The following is a 17,459-nucleotide window of genomic DNA, read 5'->3' on the forward strand; positions in this document are numbered from 1 at the left end:
CCAATCTGGCTCCCTGGGTTTTTAACAGAGGCTAGCTCAATGCCCTTGAGGTGGTAAAGTCAATAACTCTTAAAGACACACATGCACACACACACATTGATATATAAGTAAAATACAGGCAAACAATCTTCTAAAGCACAATGTGTTAAACTATTAACACATCTGATGGGCCAAATCCAGACAGCTAACTTTTTTTAAGTCTCACAAGGATGGTTTTTACATTTTTAAAATGGTTAGAGTTCAAATGGTTATGAGAATCTGTATCTTGAATTTTGCTCTGGCCCTGCAAAGTTTAAAATATTTTACTATCTGGCCCCAAAGTTTTCAGGAAAACTTTGCCAACTTCTTCTTTAAAGCAAAAACTATGTTTCCCTATAAATTCTAGCTATAGCATGTAAATATGATTATAAAGAACCAGTATTTCCAATGTTAAAATCTAACACCATTTGAGAAGCAGCATGATCTCCATTTATATGCTGGTATAAACATGTATAACATATTACATATACACATGAAAAACAGTAGGAATAAAATAAACATCAAAATGTAGTTAACGCATCTTGGTAAATGGCATTTTCAATTTTTCTCTACTTGCCAAATCTTCTAAAAGTGACTGTATCTTTGTTACAACCAGTAAACAGTTTCAAAAGATTACAGTATACTTTTATAAGAACTTATAGAACAAAACTATCAGTGACCTGAACTGTAGTCATGTGGTTACTTACACACAGGTTCAGTAACAGTTTGGTATTCACCAATATCTATATAGCAAACTATTAAGAAGTAAAATGATGTTTTTACATCTTTCAATACATAAAAAAGAGAAGTTCCTCTGTTTTGCTTATCAGAAGTCAGAGGCATTGATCTGAACTCAGTCACTACTTTGTAATTAAAATTCAGGCACACTACAAGATCTTTAATACAATTTAAAGTCCAATTCAGATATATTAATGTTAGCTTTAATGTATCTTTCAAAACATTTTTAAAATAATGATTAAAACTCCAAGTACATTCTACACCCTCTTTACAACATTTAAAGTCATACTGATTCGTATAATTTCTTAAGAGTTCAAACAAAAGTATGTTTTTACTGATAGAAAATGAAATGTTACTATTAAAATATTCTGCTAAGCCTAAAAGGTACAATGCATCAATCTTGACTGTATTCATGAACAGTATTTTAATTTCCTTGTTTAATAATTAAGGCTTACATGTTTTAGCTATTATTTTGAAGCACCTTATTAACTTTATAAATATGATATGACATACTAATACATATAACATACGGTATGTCATTATGACCAATTTATTTTTAACTTGATAAATGAAAGGTTTACTTTGAATGAAGACATTTTAAAAGTTAAATCTTCATTGTGTTCTGAAATAAAAATTAATCTTCACTTTATGGTTTATTTCCTGGGTTTTTCTTGAAAATTCACATAAGTCTTACTTCTAAATGATGTCAAAGTCCAAATTTAATTCTCTGAAAGCATAAATTTAAATTAGAGTACCACATTATCAGACTACCAACAACAGCTTTTTTTTCCAAGTGCTACTCATGTTTCTATTCTCTTTATGTGAAAGTGTTAGTCACTCAGTTGTGTCCGACTCTGCGATCCATGGACTGTAACCTGCCAGGCTCCTCTGTCCATGGAATTCTCCAGGCAAGAATACTGGAGTGGATTGCCATTTCCTTCTCCAGGAGATCTTCTTAATCCAGGGATCAAACCCGAGTCTCCTGCACTGCAGGCGGAATTGTTTACCCTTTGAACCACTGGGAAAGCCCATTCCCTTTACAATACAATATTCATTGGTTTAAAAATAAAAAACTAATTTCATTAAAATGTAAAAATACCAGCTTTTCAAAGTAAAAATTATTGATCATGCCATGCACCAAAACTATTACAATGTGATAAAGATTCCATAGCTATCCCACAGACTAGAGCCCTCAGTTCAGTTCAGCCACTCAGTCGTGTCCGACTCTTTGCGACCCCATGAATCGCAGCACGCCAGGCCTCCCTGTCCATCACCAACTCCCGGAGTTCACCCACACTCATGTGCATCGAGTTGGTAATGCCATCCAGTCATCTCATCCTCTGTGGTCCCCTTCTCCTTCTACCCCTAAACCCTCCCAGCATCAGAGTCATTTCCAATGAGTCAGCTCTTCACACGAGGTGGCCACAATACTGGAGTTTCAGCTTTAGCATCATTCCCTCCAAAGAAATCCCAGGGCTGATCTCCTTTAGAGTGGACTGGTTGGATCTCCTTGCAGTCCAAGGGACTCTCAAGAGTCTTCTCCAACACCACAGTTCAAAAGCATCAATTCTTCGGCACTCAGCTTTCTTCACAGTCCGACTCTCACATCCATACATGACCCCTGGAAAAACCATAGCCTTGACTAGATGGATCTTTGTTGGCAAAGTAATGTCTCTGCTTTTGAATATGCTACCTAGGCTAGTCATAACTTTCCTTCTAAGGAGTAAGCGTCTTTTAATTTCATGGCTGCAAGTCACCATCTGCAGTGATTTTGCAGCCCAACTAGAGCCTTAGTTTCATATAAAACAGCAGCTATATGAGTTGCCCTCCTCTTCCTCTTCTCTTGACAAGCAAGCACTGAACAAGAGACTTAAAACATCTATTCAGAAAACAAAAACCACACTCTGAGGCCTCTGTTAGAATAATTCAAAGGCAAACACTTAATTTCAATATTGAATTACTGCACTTTTAAGCTGACATCAAAATTCAAGTATCCTCAAAAACTTATCTTACATACATTTACTAATATTACAAATCCTGATCCTTTTGTTATCAAGGAGAACCAAATACCATCAAAAATTCCAAAGATAAGTTACTCATTTAAGAGAAAACAGATTTTTTGAGACTTTTTGTTTCATCCAAAATAAGTCTATCCTGTTAAATTTTACATATAAACAAGTTTTGTCAGAATTGTATTTAATTAGTTTGTTAGATTAACAACATCTCTCACATAACAACATCTCTATATTAAACAGAAAATTTTGTCATTTACTCTAGGCTTATTTTTTTGAAAAAACTGCAGACGTGTATTCAGTAGCTCAAGTACAAAGGACCCTTCATGTACAAGGATATACAAAGGTAACTCAATTCTATAGTCAACAACGTTGTTTAAAACTTTCAATAGTAACTTATTCTAAGATACGGAGAAATTTAATAGATTATAAAATTGTTGGTAGATTTCTATTTCTGGTGTCTGCCACAATAAAAACTAAGGGTTTAAGCTGCTTCTCTTACTTAAAAAAAATTTTCCACAGTCAGCAACTTACAACAGGACATACTGTAATACCAAAATGGAAACTACTTAATCAACATTTCCTCATGGAAACACAGATCATACATAACAGTCTATAAGGGTAACGTTTTATTTTTAAAAGTAGTACTTAAATTTTATTTAGCAACACAAGTTCAATTTTTTTCTGTGGTTCTGTCAACACACCCAGTTACTTTTAGTCAACATTGAAAATACCACATCAAAACACTGAAATATAAGCAGTAAAATAAAGCATATAAGGCAATTTTTTATAATGTTGAATAAAAACGTACTTTCACCTTTTTAGAACACAGGTCACTGTGTCTCAAGTCCTATGGAATAAATATTACCCTGTCCTCTTGCTATGTGTCTGTAAAACTGTTTCTATGAAGAATTTAAGCCATGTGGAAAATCCAACAGTATGTGAATCATCCAATCCACAAATCTTTCACATTTCCAGTTTCAAATTACAGTCATCTACAGCATCACAAAAAGCTGACAAAAGATTGAAAACTGTAGGGCATAATTTCAAAATGTTCCTCTTCCCTTTCTGCCCACTCTCCAAACCAAGCAGTTTAATAAACAACAAAAACCTCATAACTAAAACTCCCTCAACCTCGTAGTTGGTCTAGTTAGTTTTACCACATAATAATTTCTAAATTCTATCATTTAAAAAACACTACAAGAAATACCTCCTTTGGTCACTGAGCTCCTCATTTAAATAGGAAAACTAATTATTCAGAATTAAACAGGTTATAGTACAATTCATAAGGTTTTGTATCCCAAAAGGAATTTTAAAAAGTAGATTTCAGTTAATTAGACATCATGGGATAAATAAAGATACACTATAGGGTCAACCTTCCTTCACTAAGTGCTATCTATTTGTAACCCTAAATTACATGGCTTAAATTTTTTTAGCACATTTTTTCTGAAAATAAGAACTATAGTTACAAGCATATGTATTTAGCTTTGGGCTATGTGAAAAGACAGAATTTGATAATGCAAATTTGCTACCATCCACATATCTAGATAAACAAACCAGGTAAGCCAAAATAAATCACAATATACATATAGAAGACTGGGGAAACCCAAGGGAAGTAATATTAATTTGGTTTCTGACTCACACTTTTAAATAATCCCTTGCAATCCTTCTCATTCGATTGCCTCATTCTTTCTGCTTCCTCTTCACAACTAAGCTCATTTCCTAAGAGCTTTCATTTTGCAGAAATCAGCATTTATTGACCTCACAAAGTACATACAATTGCTGTTGTCAGCAAAGAACACAGGGATTGGAGAAAAAACATCATAGAAGTACTGGAAGGATATGGAAGTTTATCTTCTCATACAGAAATGTTTAAAAAGGTTCAGGGTCTTAAATTTAAGAAATACTAAAGATTTTGATAGTTATTTAAAAAGAAATAGAGCATTCTAACCTAAGAGTTCATTTCATCTGATTGATTCAGGGTCTAAAATCATTTGTTTTATAACTGAGTAGAAAAGTAATTTATATCACATTTACTGATAAGCAATATCATAGTTTGAGTATTTCTCAAAGTGTCTTAGAACAATCTTACAAAGGTCCTTACAAACAAAAGTGCAAGTCTCTTGAGGTCATCTGACATCTCATGAGACTTTTCATAATGGGATGGTGTTAATACCCAATGCCCTGGTCTATTTCCAATTTGGATCATTAGTTTCTGGTTACCTAAATTACTACTACCACTACAACTGGCTCAGCCATTCTTCACTTTCTGTGTTCAACCTTAGTCCACACAATAATTATTAAATAAGCAAAGTGAAACTGCTTCTTTAGGTAACTATATAGCACCAAAAACATTTCATACTCCTTTAGGATTAGTAAAAGAGTAGTTTAAGACATGGTCTGTTTTGATCGTCGATTTTTTTTTTTTTAACTATTATTTTGTATGGCACACACAATGTTCTGGTTGTAATTTTACACAGAATTTTTAGGTAAATCTCTTGCAAGAAAATTTGTTAATGATAAGCTTAAGTGCTAACAAAGCTGTGAAACTGCAATTAAGGTTTCATTTCACACCATGTTAGTAATCAAACCTGAGTCAATACAACGATGAAAGAGCTACACAGACCCACATAGCCACTCCCTGTCTCCCCATCCTCACTCCGTCTCCCTATCCCCACCCAGTCCCTACCATCCACGAACACACTTCTCTCCCCCTTTCTCCCCGCCCCCACCTTCCCTCTCTCCCACCTCTGACACAAACACCAACACAACAGGCACAAGCTTCCATAAATTTTTATATATGTACACATATGTATACTGTATATATTTTTTATATATACACATCATCTCAGACGTATATACGGTTCATAAAAATGAAAACATAAAGATCTTCCTCTCTGCATAGGAAAATGTTCTACAGATCTGTGGGAATATTAAAACAAACAGGAAGAGGTCCGTAATCCCTGATCAAAAAATTCTAAAAATCAAATCATCCTGAAATCCAAACTTTTATACAACTTATTTGGTGGTAAAATCTAACCTTAACTAAAACAAGGATAGTCCTTTTTTGTCCCACTCAATGTGCATGTTAGGACGTTTCAATTCAAAATTACTACTGTATATGATTACCAGTTCTTCCATAGATCTCCCCAGGGAATGTTACACAATATATATAGTCAGTCAGTTCAGTTACTCAGTCGTGTCCGACTCATTGCAACCCGATGAATCGCAGCACGCCAGGCCTCCCTGTCCATCACCAACTCCCGGAGTTCACTCAAACTCACGTCCATCGAGTTGGTGATGCCATCCAGCCATCTCATCCTCTCTCGTCCCCTTCGCCTCCTGCCCCCAATCCCTGCCAGCATCAGAGTACATACCACTAATTCAGTTTTTAAAATTCAGGAAATTATGAATTATAAATAAATCCAAGCTCAAAGCCTGGAGCTAAGAAACTATGTAAAATTTTATATTAAAAAATAAAGTTTATATAATTATCTGCTTTATCTCTTCAGTATTCACTAACTACAACCCTCTATTAGTTCAGAAGGAAAGAAGGGAGGAAGAGAGGGAGGAAGGAGGTAGGGGCATCAACAATGAGGTTCATGTCTTTAACTCCTCTGTTTAACTTATATGCAGAGTACATCATGTGAAATGCCGGACTGGATGAAGCAAAGCTGGAATCAAAATTGCCAGGAAAAATATCAACAACCTCCGATACACAGATGACACAGAAAGTGGTAGAAAAGTGAAGAAGAACTAAAGAGCCTCTTGATGAAAGTGAAAGAAGAGAGTGAAAAGGTTGGCTTAAAACTCAACATTCAAAAAACAAAGATCATGGCACCCAGTCCCATCACTTCATGGCAAACAGATGGGGAAACAATGGAAACAATGACAGACTTTATTTTCTGGTGCTCAAAAACCACTGCAGATGGTAAATACAGCCATGAAATTAAAAGATGCTTGCTCCTTGGAAGAAAAGCTATGATCACAAGCTAGGCACGATATTAAAAAGCAAAGACATTTGCCAACAAAGGTCTGCAGAGTCAAAGTCGTATGGTTTTTCCAATAGTCATGTATGGATGTAAGAGTTGGACTATAAAGAAAACTGAGCGCCAAAGAATGGATGCTTTCAACTGTGGTGTTGGAGAAGACTCTTGAGAGTCCCTTGGACTGCAATTCTAAAAGAAATCATTCCTGAATATTCACTGATATTGATGTTGAAGCTGAAGCTCCAATACTTTGGGCACCTGATGTGAAGCCTACTCATCTGAAAAGACCCTAATGCTGGGAAAGACTGAAGACAGGAGAAGGGGACAGCAGAGGATGAGATGTTTGGATGGCGTCACCGATTCGATGGACATGAGTTGGAGCAAGCTCTGGGAGTTGGTGATGGACAAGGAAGCCTGGCATGCTGCAGTCCATGGGGTGGCAAAGAGTTGGACATGACTGAGCAACTGAACAGAACTGATACCAACCAAAGTTTAAAATTTTGAATTATTCAGCATACTCATGCTTTACCTTCTTTGTCTTTTTTAATAAAGCTCCATGAAATTATGTTTCTTACTCACCACTGTATCTTCCAAAGCCTACCTCCCTGCCTAGAGATTTCAGTAGACATTCAATAAATATTTGCTAAATGAATGAATTTTAAAATTACATCTCAATTTAGAACTAGTAAAAACTGTATATAAAATCTGTTTAAAGGCTAATATTTCAGTAAACTCTGCTGAGTTTAGTCTTACATATGACAAAATACACTCATGACTTTCATAAGCTCATGGTGTTAAATCAATCACCATAGCCCTGAGTTTCTTTATTACTGAAAAAATGAAAGACAAAGACTTATAGCTATAAACCTAGATATATCTGTGAAAAGTGATGACAACATAATTTAACTTTCTACAAATGTCAAAAACCAATCACTAGATCTGGAGTATTAAGAATTTAAGTAATTCAGGAATTTATTCAACAACTATCTACTATGTGCCAACATTATGCTGCTGCTGCTGCTGCTAAGTCACTTCAGTCTTGTCCGACTCTGTGCAACCCCACAGATGGCAGCCCACCAGGCTCCCCCGTCCCTGGGATTCTCCAGGCAAGAAGACTGGAGTGGGTTGCCATTTCCGTCTCCAATGCATTAAAGTGAAAAGTGAAAGTGAAGTCGCTCAGTCGTGTCCGCTGTTAGCGACCCCAAGGACTACAGCCCACGAGGCTCCTCCGTCCATGGGATTTTCCAGGCAAGAGTACTGGGGTGGGGTGCTATTGCCTTTTCCGAACATTATGCTAGGCATCCAAAATACATATGGAAAAAACATCTATCTTCAAGAAAAGCATCAATGTGAAAAAGGAGCCACATGAGTGAATAACCAAACATGACTGGCAGAATGAATAAAATCTTACAGGAAAACAGAAGGTGAATGAACTTGGAGATAACGTTCAAAGATGAGATGACAAGTGATCTGGTTGCACAGGAATGTAGAGTAGGTTGTGGGGGCTGAGAGGGTGCTAAGGCGATGCTGTCAGAGAAAGGCATTATGAGCAGAGGTACAGAAGTAAAGAATACATGCACACACAAGGTGTTGTGTTGTGCTTAGTCGTGTCAGACTCTTTGTGGACACAAGGGAGATATTAAAACTTCTTTCTTAAAATGAAATATTAAACTATTTTGTGATGGACATCCCCTTTTTATAAAATATTCTTACAAAATAATTTTAATCAAAGATTATTCTCTGAAGAACTTAAAATTTTAGGACTGGCCTAAAATTTATGAAGTATTCCCAGAAAAGTAATTTGACTTGTTATTATCTAAATTAATAGAACAAACCTTATATCACTTCCTTTAATATTTAGGCTCAAGTAAAAATCACATTAGCAACAGCTTTAAATTTCATTATCGCCACTTTGATGTACTTAATGTCAGCTACGCTGAAACTCCTGAATATAAATTCTTTCTTAGTTACTAACCATGTCTCTTCAAAAAGGACCATAAATTTCCTTAAGGGCAAACACTATTATTTTAATAGTCTTTGAAGGTCCGCATAGACATCTAGAAATATAGTAGATATTCAATTAAATATTTATTGACTAATTGTTCACTGAGATTTGGAATTTTTACCTTTTTAAAAGCAAATGTTATTGCTTCTCAGCCTTGTGACTAAGATGAAGTGTAAAAGCATATGTTACCTTAAAATATACTTGGTATTTTATCATTCTGCAGTTTTTCATTCTCAGAAAACTTTAATAAGAAACTTGATAAGAAAATCAGAAGAATGGTTAGGAATTATCTTTTGAGGAGTGTTAAATCTGTACCATGCCATCATAACCCACCATTAGGTTTGATTACAACCTTTGTCCTTTAAAGGAAGTTTTATTAGTCAACAAGATCAGTTACAGCAACCATGAGAGAAATTCTGAGGGTAATATCTGAACTTTGAGTTTATATATTAAGCTAATATTCTAAATAAAATAATGCAATCTTAATGTTTAGATGTTGTCACATTTTGTAATTTTCATACTATTACGAAAAACTAAAAAAAAAAATGTGAAAAGATTACTTTTTCTGTAGAAAGACACAAACAGAAGACATGCCAAAATATTTATTGAAGGAGTAAGTAAAATAAATTACTAGAATTAAAAATTCACTAGGTAATGTTAATGATAACTGATCACTATAAAAACGTATGGGAGTAACTTCCAGTTCAAGATGGCAGAGTAGAAGGGCCTGAGCTCATCTTTTTCTGCAAGAGCACCAAAATTTCAACTAGCTGTTGAACAACAACCATTGACAGGAGGATGCTTGAACTCACCCAAAAAAAAAGACATCTCACACTCAAAGACACATAACTGCTGCGGTTCATGGGGTCGCAGAGTCTGACACAACTGAGCGACTGAACTGAACTGAACTGAATCATGATGAAAAAGCAGAAGGTTATGTCCAGATAAAGGGACAAGATAAAATCCCAGAAAAACAACAAAATGAAGTGGAGACAGCCAGTCTTCCAAGAAAAGAATTCAGAATAATGATAGTGAAGATGACCCAGGATGTCAGAAAAAGAATGGAAGCAAAATTGAGAAGATCCAAGAAATGTTTACCAAAGACCTAGAAGAACTAAAGAACAAACAAACAGATAAGTAACACACCAGAAGGAATCAGTAGCAGAATAACTGAAGCGGAAGAATGGATAAATGACCTGGGGACAGAATGGTGGAAATCACTGCCACAGAAAAGAGCATATAAAAAAAGAAATGAAGACAGCCTAAGAGACCTCTGAGAAAACATTAAACGCAGCAACATTTGCATTAGAGGGGTCCCAGAAAAAGAGAGAGAAAAAGGACGTGAGAAAACATTTGAAGAGATAATAGCTGAAAACCTTCTGAACATGAGAAATAGTCAACCAAGTCTAGGAAGCACAGAGAGCCCTGGGAAGAATAAACCCAAGGAGGAACACACCAAGACACACAGTAATCAAACTGACAAAAATTAAAGACAGAGATAAAATATTAAAAGCAGCAAGGGAAAAATGACAAGTAACATACAAGTGAACTCCCATCAGGCTATCAGCTGATTTCTCAACAGGAACTCTACTAGCCAGAAGGGAATGGTATGATATATTTAAAGTGATGAAAGGGAAGAACCTATAACCAAGAATACTCAGCAGGACTCTCCTTCAGATTTGATGGAGAAATCAAAAGCTTTCCAGACAAGAAAACGTTAAGAGAATTCAGCACCAGCAAACCAGCTTTACAACAAACGCTAAAGGAACTTCTCTAGGCAGGATATAGAAAAGGAAAAGAAAATAAACCCAAAACAATTAAGAAAACGGTAACAGGATTATACATATCAATGATTATCTCAAATGTAAATGGATTAAATTCACCAACCAAAAGACAGACTGACTGGGTGGATGAAAACATAGTGCACAGATGCACTTTCACTTAGCACATCACTTCTGCCTGACCCCCCCCAAATTGTATGTAATTATTTTATATTGTTAAGTTAATCGTGTTCCCATTACGGCTTGCAATTGTAATTGTCTTTTATTTTTTTGTCTGGCTACTGACTGTGAAAACTGATAAACATCTTTTATAATTGTGATTATGTAACTATTACTCACTTAACACCACTCTATCATGACTGATTAACAGAAAAATAATAGAACTCTTTATGACCAAAACTAGAATCTAATAGAAAAACCTGTGATCACTTTTTAAAATCCAGATGCGTATCAGAATTATCTTGAGATTTTTTGAAAAATACAAATGCCCAGTATTGCTTTTATTCTCCAGAACTCCAGATGTTTCTAACGAGCAGTCGTGTTTAAAAACAATATACAATGATCTTTTAACTTTCATCCAGCTTGTCTCACTTTTTCTATTTCACATTCAGTGCTCCCATTTCATTTAGCTTCTGTTCTCCAATTTTTCCATCTCTTTTTTTTTCTGATGTTCTTCCTCAAGCCTTTATCAAGTGTTGCAGAAAAGCTTTTCTATACATATATATATTTTAGAAAACTTATGAATTTTTGCCTAGCTAAAAAAACTATGACATTTTGATTCAACTTGTTTGACTAAATATGAATACAATACTAGATTTCTAATGAAAAAATAGATACACAACAAGCAACAAAGGTTAACTGTACAGCACAGGGAACTACAGTATCTTTTAATAACTTATGATGGAAAATAATTTCAAAAATAATATATGTGTATTTGTATAACTGAATCACCTTGCTGTGCACCTGAAACATTGTAAGTCAACTATACTTCAATAAAATATGTATTAAAAAAATATGAGTAGGGAAAAAGCACTTGATGAGCTTTAGCAGTAAAAGAACTACCCTTTCTATGACTGAAGGATAAATGCACAATTGAAAAGGGGATTATGTTTAAAAGACTGGGTAGCAGTACATGAACATACTTGAGTATTTAAAAAAGAAACAGCCTGAGGTAAACACGTGTTAAGAATATATGTGAAATAATACACAGTACTATAAATATTAAAAGTATAAAACTAAGGATATTTCCCACATGAGGAAGAAAATGAACTTATTTATTAAAAAGCTTTGATTATATATACCTTGCATTCAGAAATAAAAATATTCCTTGAAGCTGCCTATAAAGTGATTTTAATTGAAAAAGCAATCCTCATTAATTTTTAATACCAATTTTTAAATATTACAAGACAGGATTTAAAAGAGAATGCAAATAATAAAATATTACATATATTACAAAATATTTCTAATGATTATTTAGGCTTGTAGTCTTGGGGTGTATTGCAAGAATTTCTTATCGATCCTTGCATTTTACTGAGGATTACAACCAAAGTTATTCTTTAAAAAAAAAAAAATCAAGCTTTTATTTTGGGGGGCAGTTTATTTCAACTGATTATTTGCACCACAGCTCTGTCTATGGCTGGCTGAACTTGAAGTCTGATTTCCTTTGTCTTTGTTGTTTTGTTATCCTTTGAAAACTCCTATTGGTAAAGAAATGAGGGCCCATTATTACATGGGTAAAGGGAAAGTACCCTCAAAGAAGGATTATATAATTCACATAATATCATAATTATGAGGTTCTGAAAATACAGCTACAAGTAGTGTCCCCACCGGTATATTTCCACTCAATTTACACCATGATCTATATGTGAAAGGAGTAACTTACAGGTAAATAAAACTGACCTGGGACTATTCAGCTAGCTTTTCTTTTCCCTTTTCATTTTCCAGTAAGCCAGACTGTTGTATAATGACTATCTCAAAAGCCATAAAGTCTGTTTTTCTTTGAGTTGCCATCTCATGAACACTAGAAGCTTCAATTTTCTTTCAGACATTATAGCATGTACAATACCTGACTTTAAATGCATGAAGCAACTTTTATTTTTACTAAAATAATAATCCTCTGATCCCTCTACGTTATTACTTCTAGACTTCAACAAGCCCCAGTGTATTTGACTTCAATGGTGGCTAGAATCAGACAGAGAAAACAGCTTGATACTGAAAACTGGACCACGAGTTCTATACTTCATCATGGAATCATGAGTTGCAACCAACAGCTGTTCTACTCATCAGCTATTTTAAACCATTTAATATGATCTGTAGCAAGACTAATTCTTTTCTAAATAAGCATGTCAACACTTAAACCAAAACTATGCTGTTCTTCAAAACTGTGCTGTTCTTCAAAACTGTCTTCTTGAAAAGTTTAATACTTTATGTATGCTGCTACTTTACAAATAATTTCAGAACTTTCTTTTCAGAAATCTCCATCATAGAAAATTTACTAATCATATAAAGAAATCACTCTCCTTACTGTGTAAACATTGGATTAATACTCCTGGCCTGGCTTTTCCAGCTTTCCTTCGCACTAGCCCCTCTATTCCCACATTCCCTTAAATCTGACCCCTGCCTTTTTCTTTCTTCTGGTTTTTGAAATCAACACATTGAGATTTTAAAGAGTGGGAATGAACCTTGAAGCAACCCAGGATAATCGACGGTGAAACAAAAGAAGTAGATCTGGAAGTCAGTGATCATATTCATGCTTCTTGCTTGCTTCCATCACGGGAAACAATTTGCTAATGGCCATAAATGAGTATTTTTTTTATTTTTTTATGATATCCGTATTTTCTCTTGAAAGAAGTGTCTTCCAAGCCAACAGTTTTCAAGTTAACATTTGGGGGTTTAAAAGAGGTATGTTTCAAAACATTAACTTAAGTCCGTGCATTCTGAGCTCTGCCCATCTGGGGTGACTTCTATCTTCTATCTTCTATCTCCTCCCCTCCAACACTCCATGGTCACTCTTATCATTGCTCATCATGCCCTGCAATAAGACTGACCTCCTGCACAACAGTCAGTCCTCTAACTTGAGGCCAACACAAACCATCGAGAGTGCTCAAATACAAATGGACTATGCTCAGGAATTATTTCCTGAACTGAACTTGGGTGGAAGGGCTAGGAAATAGCACAAATTTTTGGTAGACAAAGCAACCTCAGTTATCAGGAGAAGTGCTGTTTTCCCTTTTATCCTCTACTTTCTAAAATGATAGCATATTCTAAGTATCTTAGGGGTCAATAATCAGAGCAGATGACAGTGATCTGGCTCAATACTGAGCAATATAACTGATTTTTCAACTAAATCATTGTTATGAAGAAAAATCTACATTTCTTAAGGAAACAGCTAAAAGATCATTTAAAACAAACAGAAAGTAACTGCTTAAGATTAAATTGGATTGGAGAAATTTTCCTTTTGTCTCTGTAATGCTACTTTCGTAACCTGATAAATCAAGGTCACCTTCTATATACTGATATATTACTGTGTTACATGTAAACTTATACACATTCTTTCCAAACCATAAACTCTCCTTACCAGCTCATGGGCCACTAAATAACTGTATACATGCAGATTCACTTCTGATTGCATTCGCCTCAACTAAGAGATTCGAATTCAACTATTCAAGTGAGGTATATTTAGAAAATGAGGTACCTAAAGATTGTTTATATATATGTATATGTCTTGTACATATGTACATATACATATATGACAAGGTGTATGACCAAGCAGGTATAGAGGTTTTTGTACTTAAAGCTCAGGAAAGAAAATTAAAACTAGGTATTAGAAAATAGGACTCCTGTGTCTGATGTGGAAGGGAATTTAAATTAGGAAAGGATACCCTGATCCAAGTCAGAGCCTTGCTCATGCTGTAGGTTTTAAAGAGCACAGCAAAGGATCAGATATAATCACTGAACAAGGGAAGATTTTCCAAAGCTTTCCCCTTGTTCACACATCCACACCTGTTTTTGGGTCCATAATGAGAAATGAGCAGGCATCCATTAGTCTTAAGTGATAAAATCAGAAAAGTAGTAAGCACATGAAGAAAGAAGACATAAACTACTCAATTTAGATAAAAGAAGAATTAATAAAACCACTCCACTGAAACTTTTGGGGAAGGAGTACAATGTTTTCAGTAATTAGGGTTAATAAACAAATTCACTGCATAATGCTCATCTAATTTGAAATAAATAAAATCTTCATAAATTTTAAAATACTTTTTTTAAATTGAAGGATAATTGCTTTACAGAATTTTTTTGTTTTCTGTCAAACCTCAAAAAATATGAAATGCTTCACAAATTTGTGTGTCATCCTTGTGTAGGGGCCATGTTAATCTCTGTAGTGTTCCAATTTTAGTATATGTACTGCTGAACCAAGCACTATAAATCATTTCTGTTTAAAGTTTATTTTACTGTCCTGGGTCAATAGATATCAAAATATGAAAGGACTCATCTTTGTTTGCAGTTTTAATCCGTAAACCTGTTTTTCCAAAAATCAAATTTCACAACTGTAAAATCACCAATGAGATTTTCTCAGAAATGTAAGTTTTAAGGCTCATGCTTCCTACTTTATGTTTTTAGCTACATCTATTATTATTTCCATTTTTCAGTAGTCTGTGGATTTTAAGATTTGGTATGATAGAATCTATTAGCACTTTCCCAATTATTAATACAAGGCAAAGTAAGAAGCAGTGAAATTCAAGTTAAGTAATATACTGAAATGTCAAATCTCTCAGGAATCCATTTTGTTAAATAATCATTAAAACATTTTGTACTCCACAATATGCGTTTCCCAAAATTGAAGCACTTGGTGACCTAATTTTAAGAACTGACCTTGTAATTAAAACTTTCTAATTTGATCGATAATGTTCTAGCAATACAAGGTAAGGTATACAAATGGTTCAGCAATGCACCTACTTCACACCTTCCTTTTTAAAGAAAACATTATTTTAAATGTTTTATTAAGTATTTTTAAAGAAAACCCTAGAGATAACTTGAATTTATTTATACTCAAGTAGATTATCACAGGCTACAGATAATAATGGCTTCCCAGGTGGTAAAGAATCCACCTGCCAATGCAAGAGATCTAAGAGACAGGTTCAATCCCTGGGTCAGGAAGATCCCCTGGAGAAAGGAACAGCAACCCACTCTTGTAATCTTGCCTAGAGAATCCCATGGACAGAGGAGCCAGAAGGGCTACAGTCCACAGAGTCACAAGGAGTTGGACAGACTAGCACAAAGATAATAATATTTGTGGACCTAAGTAAATCTAGATTTCCTTTTTATTAATTTACCATAATTTAAGAAATGTGTACATAGGTAATTCATGAAAACTCTTCTAGTCTTTGAACAAAAAGAAAGATGAGGACAAAAATCATTCAATATTTATAGTTACCATACTGATCTGGTTAAAAGATTATTGAGAAGAGGCGTTTATATTGTAGCTAAATTAAAAATTATGAGCTTACTTAAAATACAAGATATAGAGAGCTGAAAAAATTTTAAAAATACAGGATATAGAGGAATAATCTAAACAACACCAAGAGGACACAACTAAACATGCCACCTCACCCACCCACCCACCCCCAACAAAAGGCAATGGCTAATCAAAAAGTCACTGCCAAGAAAAAGGTGTGTGTGTGGTGGCAGGGGGCAGTGCTGTGCTAGATTTAAAACACTTGAATAGTTATTCTGGATTGGACCTGGTTTTAACAGATCAACTGCAAATAACAGGTTAGAATAAACTAAAAAAATGTGAGCATGGGTTAGATAAGATAAAAATCTGCTGATACAGAAAAGCATAAATTAACATAAAAAAGCATATATTAAAATAACATGTACAAATTAATATATTACCAGTAAAGAAATACAAGTATACATATACACACACAGAAAAATATCTAGAACACTAAAGTATTAACTATGTCATCTCTAGGTGATGAGAATATGGTGTTTTTAATTCTCTTATTTTTGCTTAATTATATTTTTTCACTTTCTGTATGTGTATGTGTGTATATATTACTTTACAAATAACATTTTCAGTACTGCAAAAGAAAAATTTATATGCTTTTTTCATATCACTGAATGCCAGTTTAAATTCTAGACCCCATAACTATACTGTATCATTCATTACACAAGATACATGTAATAAATAAATAACATATTTATCAGTCACCTTTTCAAAGAGCTAATTTTGCTGATAGCTGTCAATGTAAAATGCCAATTATCCAATACAGGAGCCATCCAACGTAAGTGATTACTTTATTTAATAACACAAGACTTACAATCAGGGGTTTCCAGGTGGCACTAGTGGTAAAGAACATGTCTGCCAATGCAGGAGATGTAAGAGACGTAGGTTCAATTCCTGGGTCAGAAGATGCCCTGGAAAAGGGAATGGCAACCCACTCCAGTATTCTTGCCTGGAGAATCCCAGAGGAGCCTACAGTCTACAGAGATCACAAAGAAGCCAACACGACTGAAACGACTTAGCATGCACGCACACACGACTTAACAATCAGTGCCATGTATCTGCCTCAAATGAAAAGCAAAATAATCGTTTTTGTATTTCCCAACAGAGTGAACTACAGAAAGCAATGTAACTTGAAAGCATAAAAATATCTGATTTCTAAAATATAAAACCTGTAGTTGAGTTGGGAGGAAAAATACACAGATTCACAATGACACAAGTAATAGATGCCTTTACTCCTGACTAATCAATTAATAATGATACATCAATATAAACTTGAGTTAATACAAAACAATAGCAACAATATTGATTTTAAAAATTAAAGCAACTTAGTAGAAATACTATACACAAGGAATGCTTATGTATAAAAGTAGAGCTTCAAATATTTGTATCAAAAGTAAAATGTTAAAT

The 17,459-nt window shown here is 34.5% G+C and overlaps 1 protein-coding gene and 1 non-coding gene across 2 annotated transcripts in view; both read right to left on the minus strand.

Moving 5' to 3' along the window:
- TCF12 (transcription factor 12) overlaps window positions 1–17,459 on the minus strand; it is a 402,539-nt gene that overhangs the window by 328,918 nt on the left and 56,162 nt on the right. The gene's annotated exons all lie outside the window — the stretch shown is intronic.
- LOC128054949 (U6 spliceosomal RNA) lies at window positions 14,860–14,963 on the minus strand. Its single transcript, XR_008200086.1, has one exon. It is a non-coding gene; the product is annotated as a U6 spliceosomal RNA (small nuclear RNA).

The sequence above is a fragment of the Budorcas taxicolor genome, chromosome 10 (assembly GCF_023091745.1).
Source record: "Budorcas taxicolor isolate Tak-1 chromosome 10, Takin1.1, whole genome shotgun sequence".
Classification (NCBI taxonomy): Eukaryota; Metazoa; Chordata; class Mammalia; order Artiodactyla; family Bovidae; genus Budorcas; species Budorcas taxicolor.